This window comes from Erigeron canadensis, chromosome 7 (assembly GCF_010389155.1).
Source record: "Erigeron canadensis isolate Cc75 chromosome 7, C_canadensis_v1, whole genome shotgun sequence".
Taxonomy (NCBI): Eukaryota; Viridiplantae; Streptophyta; class Magnoliopsida; order Asterales; family Asteraceae; genus Erigeron; species Erigeron canadensis.
In genome coordinates, this window is record NC_057767.1 from 13,153,846 (window position 1) to 13,177,639 (window position 23,794).

Below are 23,794 nucleotides of genomic sequence, written 5' to 3' on the forward strand. Positions count from 1 at the left end.
ATATTTTTAGATTACAATAATTAATTAAAACGAGCATGTTACCCGCGGCGACGATGGTGGGAAAACGATCTAGTGGTGTCGGTGATGGTAATATTGATGGTGGTGGCGGTGTCAAGTAGTGTAAGTTGATGTAAGGGGTTAAAGTGTTAATTATTAAAATAAAGGTGTAAAGTGTAAATTAATTCATTAAGAGTAAATTAGGTATTTAAAAAACACTATTTCCATAGTGGGTGTTTATTAAAGGTAATTTAATAATTTTGTATGCAATTTATAATATAACTAAAAGAGAAGGTTGGGAATACACTTGACACCCCTAATCCCCCCTCCTTGAGTCTAATTCTCCATTTTAATTAATCCCCTATTTTTCTATATTTTTTTAAACTTTTCTAAGCTAACCTAGATTCTATTAAAAAATAAACAAATATTTTTATTTATAATACTCTCCAAAGGATTATATATATATATACATTCTTTAATAATACGGGATTTATATACACATTTTTTAATAATACGGGATTTATATTTTAATTTTGTAAGTACATAGTTTAAATTTAATATATTTAATTTAAAATAGTATTATAAATAAATATGGAGATGCCACATAGGTTGTAATCTTATGTGGCAAATTTATAAAATAGGCTTTAGTTCTTAGAGGCACTAAAATCGTTCGATTTTCTGTTGTTTTAATAATTATATATATATATATATATATATATAGGAGAGAGATCAAATGAGAAGGTGGGTTAACGAGAGAAGGGAGAGAAGGTGTTATTGTCCAATTAGATCTCGCCATGTGTCAAATTAAATTAAAACACGCGGTGGCAATTTTGTAAATAAGTCGAACTTTTATAAAACGTGACGTGGTGGCAATTTTGTAAATATTGAACTCCGTTAGTAATTGACATTCCGTCATCTTCCGTTATCTTCGTAAAAGTAATTTAAATAGTGAAAATTTTTATACAAATTTAAATCTACATACATTATTCAGATTTGAGGTTTTAGAAAATCGGAAGTTTTTATTTTTCACAAATGGTGGATCTTCAAGAATTACATAAAAATTCAGGTATTTTAGTTTTTTTTAATTTTTTAATTTTATCATATCGAAACTTTTTTATATACTATTAATTTATTTTTGAAAGCATCACACAGATTTGTTAATTTTTAAGGTTTTACTGAATCAGTTTTTTAGTTTTGATTTTTGCGAAGCAGAATTAGTGTCAGTTCTAGGTATCAAGCTGATTGACGTAGCTGATAGTCCTAGATGATAGATTTTAATGTACATAGTTTGAAGCTGAATCAGTTTCAAAGTAAATTATCTACATTTGTGTAGTTTTATTTATAGATACTGTGAAGCTGAATTAGTTTTACTTATTTTTAGATTTTGTTAGGTTTTATGTTTGCACTTTTGTTTTGGTCTAATTACATTTGTGTATATTTTTGTTTATATGCTGGGAACTGAATTTTTTTTTTATTTAGGTAGTAAAAGAGTAAATAATCTATATTTGTGTAGATTTTATTTGTATACTGTGACGCTGAATCAGTTTTGGTTTTTTTTAGATTTGTTATGTTTAGGTTTGCACTTTTTTTTTGTCTAACTAAATTAGTGTAGATTTTGTTTATATGCTAGGAAGCTGAATCAGTTTCAAATATTGAGTTATTTAAAAGTAATTAATCTACATATGTGTAGTTTTTTTTTGTAGTTATTGTGAAGCTGAATCAGTTTTACTTTTCTTTTTAGATTGTTTATGTTTAGTGTAAGTCCCAACTATTACTAGATGAGTGCTGAAGACACCTCTATGTCAATGGTGAGTGTACTTTGCAACACAATCACTTAATCTGGACGTGACCAGGTTTAGAGTGATTGTGTACCAGGTAATCTTGAGGTAAACTTATTAAGGTGACAAGTTATAAGTAAATACAATGCAAGAAATAAATGACAAGAAATTTATAATTGAGGAGACAATATGTATTTTTCAAGTGTATTTTATTTATTGATTGTTAAATAAAATACAAGGTTGTTGCGGAACCAAGATAATACAAAGATGTAAATATCCTAACAACCTATGAAATACAATTGATCTATACTTGGAAATTCTCCTAACAATCGAAACACTTAAAGTTGTGAAATGTTCATTTTTGCGATTGAGAGAATATTGCACAACTTCACCAATATTGCAGAATGTATGTGTTTGCACAGTTGTTGAAATGCTTGGGCAAGGACCTCTATTTATAGTCGAAGTATGAGCATTGGGATCTTAACTTCGAAGTACAAATATGGTTGACAGCACACAAAAGTATTAGTAAATAATCCTTTGTGTGTGCTAAATAAAGTAAGACAAAAGGTTACTTTATTCAATCACTCTACATCTTTGCACTTTTATCCACAGACAAGATTATTGTCCGGTTAAAAGGATGTAGTGTAAGAGGTCCTCCTCGTAATCAGTGTAAAGCTTTGTAAAGGCATTTACACTGAAGGATCTCCAGTTGATTGATCTGGTGAAATGTGAACTGGGATTCGCTGCCATTGCCATTTCCTTTCTTTCACTTGTTGTCTTCGACTTCAACTGGAAGGTCTTCAGATCTTAACTGGAGGAAGTCATCAGTTGCTTAAACTGTACAATGCAACTGGACTTCTAATATTTCGGACAATTCTTCATTCTCTCCAGATGCAGCTGGAGAGCTCCAGTTTATAGCTAAAACTGGACCTAACATTTAGGTTGGCACTTTTTTTGGTCTAACTACATTTGTGTAGATTTTTTTTTTTATATTCTCAGAAGCTGATTCATAAATGTTTTAGTATGTTTATCTAGATTAATTTTATTTAGGTATTTAAAAGTAATTAGTCTACATTTTATTTAGGTCTAACTACTTTTGTTATTTCTGAAACTGACTCAAATTTTCACTATTTACACAATCTACATAAAAAAAGCAAGCTGATTCAGCTTATCACTATTTTACACAATCTACACAAATGTAGTGCATTAAAAAAAAAAGATTTGTGAGCATCTACGCAACAAGAAAACTGAGTCAACTTCACAATATCTACAAAATAAACTACAACAAAATATATTGTGTTAAAAAAAGTCTAATCTAACTGTAACAAAATAGTCAAAAGCTATGTTGACTCAGCTTCACAGTATATTAAAACATTCTACACAAATGTAGTATTACAAAAAAAAAAAAAAAAACAAAACAAAAGTAACTGTAACAAGATAAATAAAAATCAAATTGACTCAGCTTAACATTATTTCCGCATATTCTACACAAATGTAGTGTCTACAAAAAAAACACAAAACTATCAGCTTGGTCCATCAGATTGTACTTAATCATTTTATTTTATTAGTTTTGTTTATCAGTTTGGTCTATCAGTTTGTTATGTGAATATTGCATAAAACCATAAAAATATACAAACAACTAAAAAAATGGCTGTGAAATTTTGGATATGGTCTTGTTTAACACTACCAATGACTGATATCTTTTCCTTTAGTAAACTTTGATCTAATCTAGTGTGTTAAAAATAGTCTAATCTAACTGTAACAAAATAGTCAAAAGTTAGGCTGAATCAGCTTCACTGTATATTAAAATAATCTACACAAATGTAGTATTACCAAAAAAAACACAAAAGTAACTGTAACAAGCTAAATAAAAATCAAACTGACTCAGCTTAACATTATTTCCACATATTCTACACAAATGTAGTGTCTACAAAAAAACAAAAAACTATCAGCTTTGTCCATCAGATTGGAGTTAATCATTTTAATTTATCAGATTGTTCTATCAGTTGGTTATGTGACTATTGCATAAAACCATAAAAATATACAAACTACTAAAAAAAAAATTAAAATAGTTACCTTCTGTAACATTTTTCCACCATTCAAAAACTGGTTCTGAATCTGAAAAAACAAGTTTAGATTCATCTAGCTCAAATGTTATGATTTTCCTTATTTTTATTAATTTTTTAGTATTTTCTGCAAAAATAAACAAAAAAGTAAATTAAATAACTGTTTTCATTTTACAATTATTCAACTTTATGTAAAAACTTACTGTTAGATGAAGATGTATTCGATTTTGATTTCATTATGAATAATTAGAAAAAAATAGCTTGTAATAGTTTCATTATTATTGTACAGCACATCATTTTTATCGGGAGGGGTTGGAGTTAACGGAGATTTTAATTACAAAAATGCCACCGCGTTGCCTTTAACAAAAGTTCACTTTATTTACAATTATGCCACCGCGTGATTTTTTTAATTTGACACATGGCGCGATCTAAATGGACAATAGCACATTCTCTCCCTTCTCTCCTTAACCCACCTTCTCCCAGGATCCTCACCCTATATATATATATATATATCTATTTCTATTGCTGCTTCGTTTATCTCTTTCTCATTTTAATACTTTTGGTGATTATTATTAAAAACGTAATACTGTCGGCTTTGAATTCAGGATTAGTAATAGTTTTAGAAATTAAAAAAAATTGAAGTTTACGTTAATGAGTAAGTTTTTGAATTGGGTGTCTAACCTTAATTTGGTTATATAGTGGCTCTGGATCATAGGATTAAAGTTGGTAAGCTTATGATGGTGTTTAATTCAAGTCTAGATCGAAAAAGGTAAGCGGAAGCTAGCGAAAAGTTTAAGTTTTTTGTTATCCATGTGCCTTTTTGGTTTTTCTCAGTTTTACTAGTTGGGTGATTCATTGAAGTACAACAAGCTTAGACAGGGTCATGTATTTAAGTATTAATTACAAAGTGATTTCCAAAGAAAGACACGTGATTTCATATTTCTACCCAGATTAACTGATCTCCACATTTGTATTAATATAACACCAGTGTTTTTATAACCAATGCATCATTTAAAAGTCACTACAAATTACAACTTGCCTGCTGCCAACTTATACTCTTTGGCATCAGAGTACATGTTACATTGTCATTCGCTCATTTGTATAGTTTTTTTCTTCCATTATCATGTTTCATCAGCTTATTGCAGTGGCCTCCTTTGGTTGAAGTAGTAGATAGTAGGGAGTTGCCTTCAGTACTTATAGAAAGATATAATTCTGCAGGAGGGGAAGGCGCTGCTTTATGTGGAATATTTCCCGAGATTCGTAGAGCATGGGCATCTGTAGATAACTCCTTATTTCTTTGGCGGTTTGATAAGTGGTGAGTATTGTTGTTTGATACTAATTGGTTTTTCAAATGGTGTCGGCATCATTGTAGTTTTTACATGGCCTGTTCATTTTGGGATATATGTTGAATCATTGGTAGTCAGTGGTTAACTACTTAACTGTGTGATATTGTTATCTTTTGATTTAGGGACGGCCAATGTCCGGAATATAGTGGTGAGGAACAAGCTATATGTGCCGTAGGTTTGGTCAAAGCCAAACCTGGGATCTTTGTTGAGGCTATCCAATATCTCCTAGTCTTAGCTACTCCAGTTGAGGTAATCACCTATGTCTTTTGTAACTAATCATGTAATTTGTTCGTCATATGGTACATGTACTAAAGTTTAACTTTCATAAATCACTTTTTGTCTATAATTGTCAGTTGCTTCTTATTGGAGTATGCTGCTCTGGAAGTGGTGATGGGTCAGATCCTAATGCACAAGTTTCATTACAGATTACACCCATACCATCTGATGGAGTTACCATTACATGTATTGCATGTACAAATAGAGGTCAGATATATTTGGCTGGACGTGATGGACACATATATGAGATGCATTATACAACTGGTTCAGGTTGGCACAAAAACTGCCGTAAAGTATGTTTGACTGCTGGTCTTAGTAGTGTTGTTTCAAGGTACGTATAAGAGTGTACACAATACACTTTTGACACCTTTTCAGATGTATATGCTTTTCTCACATGCTGATGGCAATTATTATATCTGTAACCGGGTGCTTGGATGTGCGTTTTGAAATTGATTATGTGATACTGTATGAATACAATCAGATCGTCATCTAATAATTAAATATTAGGATAAGTTGCACTAGTATGACAGATTCTTATAATAAGAAAATATTATTTAGAATCAAAATGGGCATTCTTTATACTCTGTATCATATATATGGGAAATAATAAACGATCATCTATTCTTACATGCAGCAACAACAAATTTTAAGTTAGGAGGGTATTATAGGAAAGAGTAGAGTGAAAGGAGGACGAGCTTTGCCCTTGCACTTCCTGTTTAAAAAAGGAGGAACCAGAAATGAACTTCTATTATAAGTTATGTTTGTAGTTTTGGTAACTGTTATGTATTTTTTTTTCCATGGTATTATTGACAAGAAAATCTTGGTAAAATGGAGGATAAATAGGAGCCTTAATAACTTAATATCAGTTTAGCTAGAAAGTATTAACACTGTGTTCTTGAATTTTGTTGAGGGTGGAAAGGAAAATAATCCAAATGATTCAAAAATAAATCGTGTTCTTGAGTTTTTTTAAACAATGGAAAGGAAATGAAATGATAGGATTTGGATTTTTTAGTTGTTTTTGTTTAAAAATCTTCCTCCCATATTTGAGATGATTTGAAATGATTCAATCTCTTCTATTCTTAATTCTTATCTTATCACTTCTCTTCTTTTCATTTAAAAAAATACTCAAGAACACAGTGTAAATCCAATTATCCTAAACTGATGATTTGACTACTGCATAATCTAGAAAATCATATTTTAATTTCCTTCCAAACAATAAATGAAAATTCAGGTATACACTTTAGGTCCAAATGGCGATGGACCACTTAAGAAAGTGACAGAGGAGAAGAACTTGATTAATCAAAGGGATTTACATGGCGGCAGCAGGCAGGCTGCAGTTGCTCGATCGACAAAAGCTTCTATAGTTTCTATTTCTCCTTTATCTACAATAGAGTCAAAATGGCTGCATCTTGTAGCAATCTTATCAGATGGTAGAAGAATGTATCTATCAACTACTAAATCCAGTGGAAACAGTGGCTCGTTCAGTAATAATATTCAGAAACCAAGCTGCTTAAAAGTTCTCGCAACACGACCCGCTCCTCCGTTGGGGTGGGTGGTGGGTTGTTTTTTGGGGCAAAATCTCTAGCAGGTAGATCTCAAAGCGAAGATCTTTCTTTAATAAGGATAGAAACAGCACACTACTCGTCTGCGACACTTGTTCTATCTGATTCATCTCCAACTACGTCATCACTTCTGATTGTGAATAGGGATTCAACTTCACAGTCATCATCTTCCACTAGTTTAGGGACGAGTGTTAGGAGTTCGAGGGCTTTTAAGAGAATGTCTATCTTCTGTAACAAACACTACTTTTTAAATAATATATATACGTGCTATTTAGGTTGTCTATGTTCCCGTAAGTCATAGTATATTTGAAGCTAGTAAATAATGTCCCTAAATCATCAATCTAAAGCTATTATTAGTGTCAAGTTCAATTTAATAAAATACATTTGAACAAAAATATCTAGTTGTTAATCAATTAAATTATAAATAATAATATAAGTCTCACAAGTTGAGATAAAAATTAAAAATCCTTATAAATGTCCAACAATTTGTACCATCAATCCAACTAAACAATATTTGGTCATAAAAATGCCATGAACAACTTAAAAATATTTATAACTCATAAAGCATATAAAAGTGTTTAAAAATCTATAAGTGTATATATATGTTTAAAATAAATACAAGAATGCAACCAATGGACTATGTAACTAGATAAAAACACAAAAATGTATACATACATACACATATACACCACACACACATAGGCATATGCTAGAACAAAATATGCATTTATATTATAACTAAACTTACATTACACTTATAAAACAAACACAAATATATATACATACAACATATATCTATACACAACTCACCTACAACTTTTATAAAAAAAAAAAAAAAATGTGAAAACCCCTCCATATACCCACCCATGGCCGGCCCCATACACCCTCACACATACACCCCATTTTCAAATTTTGTATGTCTTGGAACCTTGGAACTCACCAAAAACACATACAACACACCCACACTAATCATTCCACTTTTCTCCCAACACATTTTCTCTCTCAAAATCTCTTCTCCCCCTCTCTTTTCCTTCTTATTTTCGGCTGCAAATAGACAAGAAAAGGCAAGCAAAAATCAATCTTAATTTATATAAATAATAAGGGTTAGATTAGATTAATTAAGGGTTTGATTAAGCTATATATTAAGGGTTGTTTTAAGGGTGAAAGTAAGGGTTATTTGGAGCCAAGAAGCCACGAAAATCTGCACCATTTTCATCATAAAAAAGTGTTCTTCAAGGGTATATATCTTCATCTCTTTACTAGTTTAATCTTGTTCTTGTTTTTATTAAAAAAGTTTTATCAAAAGTTCATGTTTTCCTTATGTTTTCTTTTGAATATACACTTGATGAGGGCAAAGTTGATAGGATCTTTCTTTCCATGCTCATGCATGTTGAATCCATGAAGAAAGATCCAAGGATTCAACTAGTTTAAGACCCAAAAGTGTAGATATAAATTATATAACTTTTAAAATGATTGTTCGTTTGAAAGATGGTCATATTTATATTTATATTGAAGTTATATTTTCTGGAAAATTTCATGAAAAGATGTATTTGATGTTGTCTTGTTAGATCCATAAAAGTTTGCATCAAAAAGTGTGGTTATATAATGATAGTTTGTAAAGAGATTTTTTGCATGAAAAGATGAATATGTTTTTATATGATTTTTATATATATTTTTCTGGAAATGTTCATAAAAGAATATTAAATTGTTGAATGAAACTATGATGAAGATTTATTGTCAAAATATTGAGATAATTGCATGCTTGTTAGATTTAAGAAGGTTGGATCTTTTGTTGAATCATGAGATGAGGCTAGGCTTGTTCTAAGTGAAAAATAGGTTAAAAGTCATGTTAATATTCTGAAAAAATTTGTAAAATGTCAAGGATATAAAGCTTGAATCAAAACTTGTTAAAATATGCTTGAAATCGTAAACCGAAAGCTTGCAAAAATGCATTTTGAGCACACACATGCACCATAATTTTTTTGACCAAGAAAATATAATGAACCTACTGGAAATAATGTGTTTTAAAAGTATAAAAGTCAAGTCATTTGACTCATGGCATTAACAAGCTCAAAAATCACCTTTTCGGGTCAAATAATCACCAACCGAAAGCATAAATTTGCACATATCACACCACCACCACTGTAACACCCCGCTAAAGCGGAATACACGGGGTGCACAGACAAGTACAAATGCACACAGTACAAGTTCAACACAGCCATTAAGATTAATCAAAGATCAGGAGAACAAAGTCATTACGAATCATAATTAAGTCTAGATCAGAAGTACGAATGTTATTACAGAATATAACTGAATCAAAATAGTCAAATTCATGGGACAGAACAATTGTCTCATAGAACAGAACTTGAGCTAGAATAGTAATAAGGCCTTCGTAGCTCCAGGACTTGTATGCACGAACCGTCGCCAAAAGGATGAGCTTAGAACGGAAGACTCTTATGCTAAAGATCTAGTACCTAGCCTGAAAAGCATGTAAGTTCAAAGGTCAACTACGAAAGTAGTTGGTGAGATTCACATAAAGTATTTTATAAATATACATAGTACTGGTATGTATAAAAGTCAAGTGATATAGTCTGTACGGCTGTCAAATGTACCTTGCTGTAATAACAATAGTTTAGAATCTGTAATGTACTTAATATGTATGTCTATTATTACTGCTAATCCGCTTGGCCATAACGAGCTATGATAAATCAGGGAACTCATGCAATCAGAAAGTATATAAGTACGAGCTAGGTCAGAACTGGTGACCAGAGCATGTGATCAGAACAGGTGATCAATAAGTCTAGGTAATATGCATTCTCCTGTCCTGAGGAGAATGAGGATGGGCCTACCCTAACAGCGTTGTCCATATACCTACGGTCCATTCCCAGAACTGGTGGGAGATGAATTGATAGCAGTAAGTCTTAGGCCTCATACATAAAATAAGTACATAACAGTATGTATTCAAGATCCTGCCCATTCAAGATCTAGAACACACATTAAGAAAATAAGTATCATAACATAAATAGTCTGTCTGTACGTAAATAGTCTGTCTGAAAGTAGTCTGTCTGTCTCAAAATAGTACGTAGTACAGTCAAGAGAATATATATATAAGTCTGTATATATATATAAGTACAAAATAGTTTTCATGCTTTTCAGTCCCCGATAAAGAACTTTAAAAATGTACGAAAGGGGGAATAAGTGAACTCACAGTGATCTGGTACAATATATAGAACTGGTACAGTGAACAAGTACAAAGATAGATAAGTATATCTATCGGGACCCAATCACGCCTTGCCGAACTCCTATGCACATAATAACCATATAGCAGTACATGTATTAGTCTAAGTGATTATTCAAATCACAAATGTCCTTGGTGAACTGATGATTTGGTCCTTTGAACATTTTGACTCAAAATAGTTTTAACTGAACTTTACGTACATGAACTGAGCGAAGGTGAGCCTTAAGTCTGTTTGAACTGAACTTGAACGAATTTAGACATTAAATTCGTTGGACTGAACAGAACGAAGTTAGACATTAAATTCGTTGGACTGAACTGAACGAAGTTAGACATTAAATTCGTTGGACTGAACTGAACGAAGTTAAACATTAAATTCGTTGGACTGAACTGAACGAAGTTAAACCTTAAGTTCGTTGGACTAAATTCGTTTTGAACAAGATAATTTCGTTTGATGCAGAAGGCATACGGACATAACACTGAACTTAACAAAATTACGAGTTTTGAAGATTAAGGCATGTTACGACCCAAATTTGATCGCCAAAACAGTTACTAGACTTATTTAAACATAAACCCATTGTTCTTTAACACGTTTTTGACATCAAAATCGACCAAATCATCAAGAACATATAGTTGGAAAGTTTGAACTTAATTTGATCAAAATCACAAAATACGTTGTTGTTACCTCAAAATCAGTTTCAGAAATATGTTTAGATGATTACAAGGAAGCTAATGATATCAACGATTCGATCTAACAATCACGAAATCAAAGAATTTCTTATGTGTGTGTTTCTTGGTGTGATGAGTGTGTGGAGGTGATGAAGGTGGTGAAGAATAGAAATCTTTTTGGGTTTACAATTCTTTTTATACCTTACCATAAAAGTGCAAATTTCACAACTACAAGGACCATTTTGCAATTAAATTGAGCTGAGCTCTTTAACGATCTTGTGATATTTGTGAACCGAACTTACTATATTATTGAATGTAATCACAAACTCATCGAACAATAACAATATTTAGATCAATTTGAAGTTCACATAAGCACATAATGAACATCTAAAGTACGTCTATAACTCATATAAATTAGGCTGTCTGACCGATTTAGTGGCATATGTACATTTTCAAGGACTTAAATAGAACATTTCTGGGACGGTTGTTACAACCACTATCACGACTTGGACCATCAAAATATGATGCACTTTCTGGACAAAATGAAACAAGAGCAAAAATCCTTTTTGAAGTACCTAAATTGCTTAATGAGGCTTAAAACGTTATTTCGGTAAATGATTTTTATACTTAAAAGTCCTCAAATTACAAAGACACAAGAGAGGTTGAATTGATATAAGTTGCCTAAAAGGCCTGGGATTTTTAGAAAAAAGCTTTTGTGGTGAGTTGTAAGAATTTCTATGATTTAATGAATTAGAATGGTAATTAAAAGGTATATAAATTAATTAATAAATTGTATAAATTATGAATCTGATCAAAACTACATAACTAATGATAAAGGTGACCAAAACCTACTGGGGAAAAATAATTATAAGCAAAGGAACAAGAACTATACAATTTAAAAGTAAATTATTAAGTAAAAATCACTAATTAATCATTATTAGTAAATAAATAGAAATAATGCACAAATAAATGTATAAATCATAATATTACAAATAAAAAGGCTTAAAGATCAGTAAATAATCCATATATAATTATCTATGAATTTTAGAGGTAATTTAAGGACTTAGAAATAATTATAAGGAATTATTTAACTAATAAATCAATAAAATAAATAAATAATTAATTAAATAATATTAAATTAAATAAATAATTATAAATCAGTAAAAGATATCAACATTAAGAAGAACACAAATGTCAAATGTTGTTATTAAACAAAGTATGCAATGGAAAATATATATAAAACAAAGTTAAACTACCGAAATTTCAATAAACGTACAAAAATCGTATAAATGACCTTGATCACCAAATACTTTCCAACCAAAGGAGATGAACAACATAATGTACTTGAATACTATAATTAAACAACAACCAAAGATGGGCAAGTCTACTAGCGTACATCTAATGATCTAGTTTACTAGTTCATGCAACACACACTTACGTTGTGTATATTTGAATACCATGGTTTAGGCTTGCTTAAGGGGCGACACCACTAGGCATTCTTCGCGCATTTGAACAGCCCTCTATCGCTCTCAAAACAAGTGAGTCATAGCCCCCTTTCAACTCTTTTATGTGTTTTACTGTTGGGGTGAAAAGTATGATAACTAAAATTGTTATCTTTTACAAAATAATACCTTGAAAGAATGTTTATGAAATGGAATTTATGGTGTATGTTCAACGTGATATATGTTTTATGATGAGCTTGAGTACTGTCAAAGTTTAGTCCCCGTTACACTACTATTAACTCATTGAGGCCTGTAGTTAGAGAGTTGCGCAACTAGGATTCGTCCCCTCACTTACATCAGCGGCGACAGGTTGTTTGGCCGCCTACGTGGCCGCCTTCAACGGTGTCGGTCGTGGGTGCTCTAATCTACTTTATATTTAGTCGTCTCCATGGCACGACTTCTTAATTATTAATTATTGCACATGATTGATAGCATGTGCCTTTACATCATAATTTTTTTCGGAGCAAGTTATTATTATCATTATTTTGGACGTGAAAGGGTCTTAGTAGTTGCTCAAGCATTTACTCATCAAATTATGCCTTTGGCTGAAAGTTATTGAAATCAATCCTTGAATGTTGTTGGAATATAAATATGTTGCTAGTATAAACCTATGAACTCACTCAACTCTTGTAGTTGACACTTTTTCTTCATGCTTTTCAGGTTTAGAGCATTAGGTTCGTAGCTTGGACCGCCTCTTGGATTTGTGTTGCTTGTTATTCGAGGGACTTGTAATGCGGATAGTTTGTTTTTCATTATGGATTATGGTTATATAATGGATTCTAAAACGTCATCTTGAACTTATTGTCTTTTGATTTCGAATGATATTTGAAACTTAATGTTGATGTTTTATCTTTAAATCTTTTGTACCATGTCGTTCTGTGGCACTTTGTGTTTCCGCCTTAGTCGGGGTGTTACATCTTCTTTACCAATTGAAGGTCGTATGCTGGCTGCAGCTGAAGTCCTGCCCTTACCAGATACGGTTGCAACTGTGCAATCACTGTATTCACAATTAGAATTTTGTGGGTATGATAACTTTGGTGAGTCATCTGAAAAGTTGGCTGTGAAATTATGGGCTAGAGGTGATTTGCCAACTCAGCATATATTACCTAGGTGCCGGAAAATTATTCAGTACTATGGGGATGATGGAAGTTGTTTTTAATAGACCAGTTGACATTTTGAGAAGGCTACTAGAGTCTAACACTCCAAGAACAATACTTGAGCACTTTTTTAATCGATTTGGTGCTGGTGAGGCTGTTGCAATGTGTCTAATGCTATCTGCAAGAATAGCACACACGGAAAATTTTATAAATAATGTTGTTGCTGAGAAGGCTGCTGAGGCCTTTGAGGACCCGAGACTTGTGGGCGTACCCCAGCTTGAAGGTAGTGGGGCATTGGCTAATACCCGGACAGCTGCTGCTGGGTTTAGCATGGGTCAAGTGGTTCAAGAAGCGGAACTAGTTTTTTCGGGTGCTCATGAAGGTCTCTGTTTATGTGCATCACGATTGCTTCTGCCGGTGTGGGAGCATCCTGTCATGGGTTCTTCTGGTGCTACAAGCGGAGATGGGATAATTGGATGCAGACTTTCGGCCGATGGAATGCAAGTTCTTGAAGATAAACTTTGGTCTCTAGAGAAGTTTTTAAGATCTAGAAAGAATCAAAGAAGAGGACTCTATGGCAGTGTTGGTTTGGGTGATATGACCTGTTCTATTCTGATTGGGGAAGGTGCTGATATGGGGACTGATGACTGGGGTATGTCTAGAAACTTATTTAGTTCGTATCCTCAGAATTTGGAGTCAAGTGGTGCTGCCACATCCAATAAAAGGCAGCGGCTTCCTTACAGTCCTGCAGAATTAAGTTCTATGGAGGTAATGAGTGTTTTAAATAGCTATGGCAAGTTTGGTGGGTAATGGTCAAAACAGGTGTTTCGCTAAGTGGCAGAATAAATTGGGATTGATTCGCTCAAAGCACTCTTTCCCAAAGTTCTTATTTTTAAAACTGATTTGTATGTCAAATATGATAACAGTGTAAATATTAATATAAATATATATGTTAATCCACATTTTGTTTAGCTAAATGATTTCTGAAGTTACCCTCGGTGTAGAAAATCGTTGTTAAACCAAGTTAACCCATCGAAGAATAAACACAACCTGAATCAAGCCATATATGAAAAAAAAAGTTGGGTTGAAGTTGCCACCTTTAAAATATTTTATGAAGATTTTTTGGATGATGAGTCGCAGCTTGCCAAATGTTCAAAAAATGTTAGTTTCATGTGGATTGTTGGTGAGAGCAATGGAGTGTGTAAGACAGCTGCTTCTTAAATGTGCGGAAGTGTTATTTGTTGAAGATAAACTAAATATAGAATATAATAAAGTATAAGGGTGTATTATGTTTAAGTTTGAAAGATAGGAAGTTATAACCGTACATTGAAAGGATATGTCGATAGGGTATGTCTATTGGGTTGTGTCGTTCCATATCTATATATATGGACAAGCCGTACAAACAAAAACCTTGTAATCAAATTTGCATATTCATAATCAAAGTATATAGTGTGTGTATATTATTGTCGATTGTGTTTGCTCGTGGATTACCAACATTGGCATCAGAGCGATTATCAATTCAGGGAAGAAGAAGAAAATCTATCAGAAGATCATCGCTTTGATTCTTGTATTGAAACAGAGACAGAAGCAGTATCGATCGGAAGGGAGAACACGGAGTGGTTTTCGGGTTGTTCTTTCAATTTTAAAGAACACACACAATAAAAAAACAGAGTGTTGCGATTTGGTTGAAGAGATCGATTGAGATTGAGCTGTCTGTAATTGGAAACAGATTAAAGGGTTTTGATTTGATTGATTATTTGTTGTTGTGTGAAAGAAAAAAACAGGGGAAGGAAGAAGAAGACGAACAAATAAGTTTTTTTTTTCCTTTTCTTTGTTTTTATATAGGATTGCAAAAAGGAGAACACTTAATTAATTCAAAAAGAAAAGTCAGAAGACTTTTGTTTTTTGAATACGGTAGGGTTTTTTTAACATCATGTTAAAAGGAACAAACAATTTGTTTTTGCAATTTGAAGGAAAGAATGAACAACTTTTTTAATTCTCTTCTGTAAATAATTTTTGACAACAACAAAGAAAACAACTCGTGTGGTAACGTTTTTTCGGTCAAAGGAATCAAATTACTTGACAGAAAAACCTATACAACAAAAGGGAAAACTTGATTATTAAAATAAAACGGTTATTAGTTTTAGAAGATTGGGTTAGGATAGTTTAAGATCAACAGCGGATTAGCGGGATCGATAATCAATAGCGGGGTAGCAGGTTTTGATTATCAACAGCGGAAAATTGCGGGGATTGATCTAGATCAACAGCGGGGAAGCGGGGAAGCGGGTTTGATAGTCAAGAGCAGAGAAGCGGGCATAGTTGTCATTAGCAAAAGGCGGAAGTGACAATTATTTGCGAGGCGGATTTGACTTTCAACAGCGAGGCGGGTTTGATCAAACACCAAGAAATAAAAGAAACTGGGAAAGAAAAATAAGAAAATAGCGGGTGACGGATCCAAGAAAAACAACAACGAACTTATGAAGGACAGTGGAACATCAATGGCTCTCCAATGCCCGATTCTCAATTCATCGAATTACACTATTTGGGCAGTAAAACTTAAAGCAATTTTTAATGTCCATGGACTATGGGAAGCAGTTGAACCAACCGAGGGCGCTAAAGTTGATGAAAAGAAAGACAACATGGCAATTGCAATGTTATACCAAGCAATTCCAGAAAATATGGTTTTACAAATTGCAAGCCTTACTTCGGCAAAAGAAATTTGGGAATCATTAAAGGTTCGACACGTGGGAATTGAAAGGGTTAAGGAAGCACGCGTTCAGACAATCGAGTCAGACTTTGAATCTTTAAGGATGGGTGCAAATGAACCACTCGATCTGTATGCGGGAAAGATTAGTGAGATTGTTTCACAAGCGAGTAGTCTGGGACATATTTTGGATGAAAAGAGACAAATTCGCAAACTTCTAAGTTCGGTGCCAGAAAAGTTTATTCAAATAGTGGCGGCAATTGAACAATTTGCAGATTTGGATAAAATGACGTTCCAAGAAGCGGTGTGGAGACTAAAGGCTTTCGAAGAACGTACAAAGAGGCAAATTAAGGAGGAAGACATGGCTAGTAAACTTCTATATATGAAGGAAGACGCTAAGGAGAAGGGTAAACACCATAAGTGTGAGCATTGCGGTTGTGGAAACTCAAATCAGAAAGACTTTGGACGTGGTCGAGGACAAGGCCGGTGGTCCGGGAGAAGTCAAGGCGATGGTTGAGCACAACGGGACAAGAGCAACATAAGGTGTTTCAAATGCAATGAACTTGGGCATTTTAGCAATGAATGTCCAAAGTAGGAAAAGGAGCATGAGGCAAATTTGATCCAAGAGGATGACGAACCAACACAGCTGTGATGGGAAGATGGATCAAGAAAGGATGAAAACCTCACTTAAACTATATTTAGTTTAAGGGGGAGTGTTGAAGATAAACTAAATATAGAATATAATAAAGTATAAAGGTGTATTATGTGTAAGTCTGAAAGATAGGAAGTTATAACCGTACATTGAAAGGATATGTCGATAGGTTGTGTCTATTGGGTTGCGTCGGTCCATATCTATATATATGGACAAGCCGTACAAACAAAAACCTTGTAATCAAACTTGCATATTCATAATCAAAGTATATAGTGTGTGTATATTATTGTCGATTGTATTTGCTCTTGGATTACCAACATTATTTCTCCTCCAACTTCTTTCCCAGCATCATGTGACGCGCTTACTTCAAAGCTTTGAATTAAATATGAAGCAAGCGTTACTTCAGTTGACTTTCCACCCGTTAGTCTGTTCTGAAGAGGGTGACCGACTTACTACAAGACTTGTATCTTCTTTGATGGAGGTAATTATATCTGCAAACAAATTATGTCATTTGCTGGAAGCTATCAGTTCATGTCAATGATATTCCTAATATTGGCTCCTTGAATCCTCCAGTATTACACAGGTGCAGATGGAAGGAGAATTGTGGATGATATCAGTGGCAGATTAAGGGAAGGTTGCCCTAGCTTTTATAAAGAATCTGATTATAAATTTTACTTGGCTATGGAATGTCTTGAGAAAGCTGCTAGTGCTTCTAATAATGAAGACAGGGAAACACTCGCCAGAGATGCCTTCAGTAAATTGAGTAGAGTTCCTGAGTCTGCAGATCTCCAAACGGTGTGCAAACGCTTTGAGGACCTAAGGTATGGCTAGGTTGATGAAAGGCAAAAAGTGCTGTCAAAACTGGCGGGTTGGGTTGACTTCATTAAACAAAATTCCCCTAAATTTTTAAAACTTGCGTAAACGTTTAGCATGTCCAATTCAGCGTGTCAAGCATGATTAGAAAAATTACAACTTTTTAAAAATACTTTATATTATAGAATCAAGTAATTATATAATCTGAATGAAGTAAAGTTACATCTTTAGAGATAAATGTTACCCATTTGAGCTGTTTTCATGTATGCAATTCTTGATAGAGATAAATGTAACCCAAATGAACTGCTTTATAGGTAATTGGGTTGAAAATTGCCATCTCTAAAGCCATATACTACATTTTTCTTATTGTCAGTAAAAGTAACAAAGACCTAAACTGCAGATTTTATGAAGCTGTGGTTCGCTTGCCTCTTCAGAAGGCACAGGCTCTAGACCCTGCAAGGGACGCTCTTTATGAACAAGCCGATGCTGGAGTTCTAGAAAATGCACTCGCTCAGAGAGGACGGTGCTACGACATTATAATCAGTGCTTTGCGCTCTTTAAAAGGGGAAGTGTCACTAAGAGAATTTCGTTCTCCCATTAAATCATCTGCACAGTCTTCCCTTAGTCCAGCTGATAAGAAGAAATACATATGCCAGATTATTCAACTTGGTGTGCAATCATCCGATAAAATCCTTCATGAGTATCTGTACCGGTTCCTGATTGATTTAGGCCTTGAGGATGAACTCCTGAGTTTGGTGGGCCTGACCTGGTACCCTTTCTACAGAATGTAGGCCGTGAAGCTACACAAGAGGTTTTCATCTATCATGTGGTTAAGATTTTATTTCATATGACCTTACTCTATATGTGTAGATGTGAATATCTTTCTGAGTACTTTACCAGGAATGCAATGTTGTTGCATCTTTGTAGAAGTAGCAAAATAGATGTGCTTGGTAAACGGTCAAAATAGGTCGGTCATGATGGTAGGTCTGTCTATGTTAAAGCAGAATGTGCCTGGTTGACTTGAAACAGTTTTTCCCGAAAATTGGTAGTTTTTTAAAAGAGTATTTAGCTGTTGGATACTAATTTATCAATCAATGGAAGTGTCGATGTATAAGTTAAGGGGTCTAAAGTGTCAAAAATAAAGCCTACAACCGAATGGAAGTTATATGTCGGTTAGGCAGTTATGTTGTGAAGGGACGTGTCGTTTAGAATAGTTGTGTCTGTTAGAAATTCATACCAATTAGTGAAAAGGTATGATGGTTCGTATGGGTCTATTGGAAAACTATATATATGTGTGTAAACTTACCGTTTTAATATGAAGAATAGTTTAGTATTGTTATTTCGTTCAAGTGAGGGACGAGAGGGACGAGGGACCAACAGTGGCATCAGAGCCAAGGTCGTTCGAGACCAGCAATGATTCAAGAGGAATCGTTTTTAGAGAAGAGAGTGATTCAGAGGAATCGACAAGAGAACCGATCAAGTGAATATCGAATTTGAGAAAGTAAAAGAGAGAAAGAAGACAAAGAAAGAAATTGATTCAAAGAATCAAATAGAGAAAGAAACGATTTGTTCAAGTAAAGATTGAATTAGAAAAGTAAAGAGAAAAACATACTGGTTATTCGAAGAAGCAACCGCCGCCGCCGCCGTGTGTTGCAGGAGAAGAAAAGTAACCGCCAAAGAAACTGATTAACCACCACTGCCGGAGAAGAAAGGGAAAGGAAAATACCGCCGCTGAGTATTTGAAACAAAAATCAGACCCATCATCGTTCGATTTGAAGATGAGATCTCAGAATTAAAAAGAGGGTGATTGGAGTTTTTGTTTGCCCTGACTTGCGAAAAGAAGGAACAGGCGTGAAGGTTTTTTGGGGAAAAGAATAAGAAGCATGATTTTTTTTTGGAAAAGAAGCCCACGAAAAAGCCCAAGGAAACTAACAGGTTTTATTAATCCTTTGAATACTTGTTACTTTAATTTATCTATTAGAAGAATAGATATAAGTTGGAAAATAGAAATTGTTATAAATTGTTTAAGGATTATTGTGGGTTAGACAAAAAGTTAAGTTCGACTATTGTTAGAATTATTTTGGGTTTAGAAGCAAACCAAATCGAAAGATATGACGAAAGATAAAAACGAAAACAACAATCCTATTGTTGCCACACCGCTATCATCATATTAATGTCCAATTTTAAACAATAGCAACTATACGTTATGGGCCATAAGAATGAAGAACATACTTGTGGCAAATGGAATATGGGATCTAGTAGAAGGAACGGGTACATCAAAAGAGATCGATATAAAAAAGGATAGTTCTGCATCTGCATATTTATTCCAAGGATTGCCCGAGGATTTGCAAATGCAAGTTGCGGGATGTGAAACGGCAAAAGAAATTTGGGACTCATTAAAATCTAGATTTGTTGGCATAGAAGAGGTTCAACAAGCGTACTCGTAACAATTGAAATCAGAATTTGAGAGACTCGTTATGAAATAAGATGAATCAATAGATTCATTTGCCGTAAAGATGATGAGTATTGTTACAAAGGCTGCTACATGTGGATTAACATTTGATGAACAAACGAAAGTACGAAAAATACTCAACACAGTGCTAGATAAGTTTATACCAATAGTAGCAACCATTGAAATGGTTGTTGATTTTAAGGAAGCGAAATTGGAGGAGGTTATTGGGAAACTTAAGACTTACGAAGAAAGGCTTAAGTTTAGAAAAGAAAGTGGAGAAGATAATAGTGAAAAGTTGTTGTTCACACATCAAGGGAATGACAGAAATTATGAACACAACTATGAAAATAATAGAGGAAGAGGTGGTTATCAGACTCGAGGAAGAGGTCAAGGAAGATTCACGAGAGATAATAGAAATGAAGATAGTTTCGATCGATGGAAGAAAAGCCCTAGAGATCAAAACTATCAGAAGACAACTTAAAGATATACAATGTTACAATTGTCAAGATTTTGGACACTTTGCTGCAAATTGTCCAAAACCAAACCATAGAGAAGAAAAAACAAACCTTGTGTTTGAAGATGACGGACCAGCGCTATTGATGGTTACTACTAAGGATGAAAAAGAGACAAATTAAAAGAAGAAAAGAAAGGAAATGGAATTCTCATTAAGGAAGATGAAATTCCAAAAGGAAAGTTAGATGAAATGAAGTCAAAGATAGAAACTGACTTGAGAAGTAAACTAGAGTTTTGGAAGTTTGAAATGCTTCAAGACTTTGAGATAGAGAAACAAGTTTTTGAGAAGAAAATGAGAGATAGAGAGATAGCATTTGAGAAACAAATGCAAAAGGAGTTAGATAACTTGAAGAATTTAAGAGATTGCACAAGCAAAGAGATAAAAGAGTTGAAGATAAAAAGAGAAAAGTTTGAGAAAGAGAAACATGAAGTTGTTTCAAATAAGAAACTCCTAGTAGAAGAACCAAAAGTTGACAATGACGAATGCAAGAAGCATCAAGAGACGCCATCAAAATTTTTAAAAGGAAAGCAAGTTTGAGAAAGACATCAAGTCAAGAAACAAGAAAGTCGAATACGAAGATCATGATACAAGAAACACATTGTTGGAGATTAAAGACTATGAGATGATACAAGTGAAGGAAGATACTGACAACGTTAACAAGGATTATCAAGATAAGATTCAAGACAAGGAAGAAAGAAGTGAAATCAATGAAGAAGTTCAAGACATAGTTCGTGTTAAAGATCAAGTCAAAGGAAATGGAAACAAGCCAAAGTTTAAGGATAAAGATGATGAAGCTTGAAGAAATCAAAGGCATGGATTAATAAATTAGGGAGGAGTGTTAGATACTAATTTATCAATCCATGGAAGTGTCAATGTATAAGTTAAGGGGTCTAAAGTGTCAAGAATAAAGCCTACAACCGAATGGAAGTTATATGTCGGTTAGACAGTTATGTTGTGAAGGGACGTGTCGTTTAGAATAGTTGTGTCTATTAGAAAGTCATACCAATTAGTGAAAAGGTATGATGGTTCGTATGGGTCTATTGGAAAACTATATATATGTGTGTAAACCTACCGTTTTAATATGAAGAATAGTTTAGTATTGTTATTTCGTTCAAATAAGGGACGAGAGGGACGAGGGACCATCATTAGCAAGTAAAATATAGTTGCGTAACGTACTTTTAGAAAAATAGTTTTTGGATAAAATGAATTGAAAGCTTTTATGTACTATGAATTGGTTGTCATTCGACTCTCTCCTTCTTTGGCCTTTTTTAATACAGTATTAACCCAATACTCTTGAGATTAATTTATTTTGATTTACTTTCACATAGATAGAAGGTAACACACATCAACCATTTATTATCAGAACGGTTGAAATTGCCACCTCCTTTATTTACTGTAACAGATATTTATTGAATGAATAGATCTTACCACCCAGTTACTTACTGCTTTTTTTGTTATATAATTTATGTCTACAGCACTAGGCTGCTTCTGCTTTTACAACAGGAGTGTCACCATTGCGCCATTCAGGAGCACCAACAAAATACTTTGAACTTTTAGCCCGATCCTATGTGCTAAAAAGGCAACATGTTCTTGCAGCTCATGTACTATTACGGTTGGCAGAAAGGCGTTCTAGTGGTTTGGACAATATCCCCACACTTGACCAAAGGTATCGTTAATTGTGGTGATGTCAGTAGAGTTGTGGTTGGGTAATTTGTAAAATCAGCTGGTTTGTAAATAGATCCATCAGGAATGGCATTTGTTGAATTTTTGTTCTTAAACTAACTAGAGTGTCATATATAGCTAGAGAAAATATATTTCAATAGTTATCTAGTTTTGTGGACAAGTCTTTTTAAGCCATTGTGTTTTTTAAATAGATTTTTGACAGTTTTTAACCTCTTTCAGCTGTTTCACCTTTTTCTATAAGTTATTATTGACTCGAGCAAACCATTTGTAAATTGGTCAATGTTTATTTTACTTTGCATACTTGATCTTTTCTTCAAATATAATTTAGCTCATGTCAGGCTCTCAAAAGTTTGTAAGCTAGTTTGTTCATATATGTAATGAATAAATTAATTGAGCAACTTTCTACTTTATACTTTTCAATGTCAGACGCCAATACTTGAGCAATGCCGTCATCCAAGCCAAAAGTGCAATTGATGTTGATAGTCTGACAAATTCTTCTAGAGATGGCGGACTACCGGATTTACTTGAGGGGAAGCTAACTGTTCTGCAGTTCCAAATAAAAATAAAACAGGAACTTGAGGGAGTAGTTTCTAAGGTAGAGGCTACACCTAGTACATCAGAAGCTGCCTCAAATGATTCTATGGCTGAATATCTACAAACTATCAAGGAAAAGGTGAAGGAATTGTCACTGGATCTGAAAACCATCACCCAGTTATATAATGATTATGCTGTTCCATTTGAGCTTTGGGAGGTATAATAATATTTTCTCTAGTTCATCATCTGAGTTCTTGCATTTAAAATCATATTCTCACTTACCTTCTATTGCTGTCCAATTTCAGATATGTTTGGAAATGCTATATTTTGCAAGCTATTCTGGAGATACTGATAGCAGCATCATAAGAGACACGTGGGCACAGCTCATGGATCAGGCTCTCTCAAAGGGTGGCATTGCTGAAGCTTGTTCGGTACTAAAGAGGATTGGTTCACATGTTTATCCCGGAGACAGTCTAAAAATTTACCAAAAATTTATAAAAATCTCCAACATACTGAAGTTTCATTAGTAAAAATATTATGATCCAAATAAATCATCATGACCATAATTCACTAGTCAACATTTCATAAAAATAAGTGTTAAAACAGAAAAATTCCAAATAAAAGCTATTTACAACAAAATAAGCTAAAAATCATTAGATTACAACTTTAATCAACTCCAACAATCTTGTAACAAAATATATGCTAACCCTACATAGAATATTGTTAGAAATATAAATAGTGCTTAGTTGTAGTTAAAAACAATGTATGTTTATGTACTTATTGTAAGGTTGAGGGGAGCTTTTGTAAGTTTCCTTAGAGTATAAATACCCCTCAAACCTTCCTTCCTTGTAACTGTTAACTCATTTCCCACACATTTTACATATTGAATGTAATCAGATCATTCCCCACACACA

The 23,794-nt window shown here is 33.6% G+C and overlaps 1 pseudogene; it reads left to right on the forward strand.

Moving 5' to 3' along the window:
- Positions 1-4,492: 4,492 nt before the first annotated feature.
- Positions 4,493-23,407, forward strand: LOC122608980 (annotated as a pseudogene).
- The last annotated feature ends 387 nt before the right edge of the window (positions 23,408-23,794 follow it).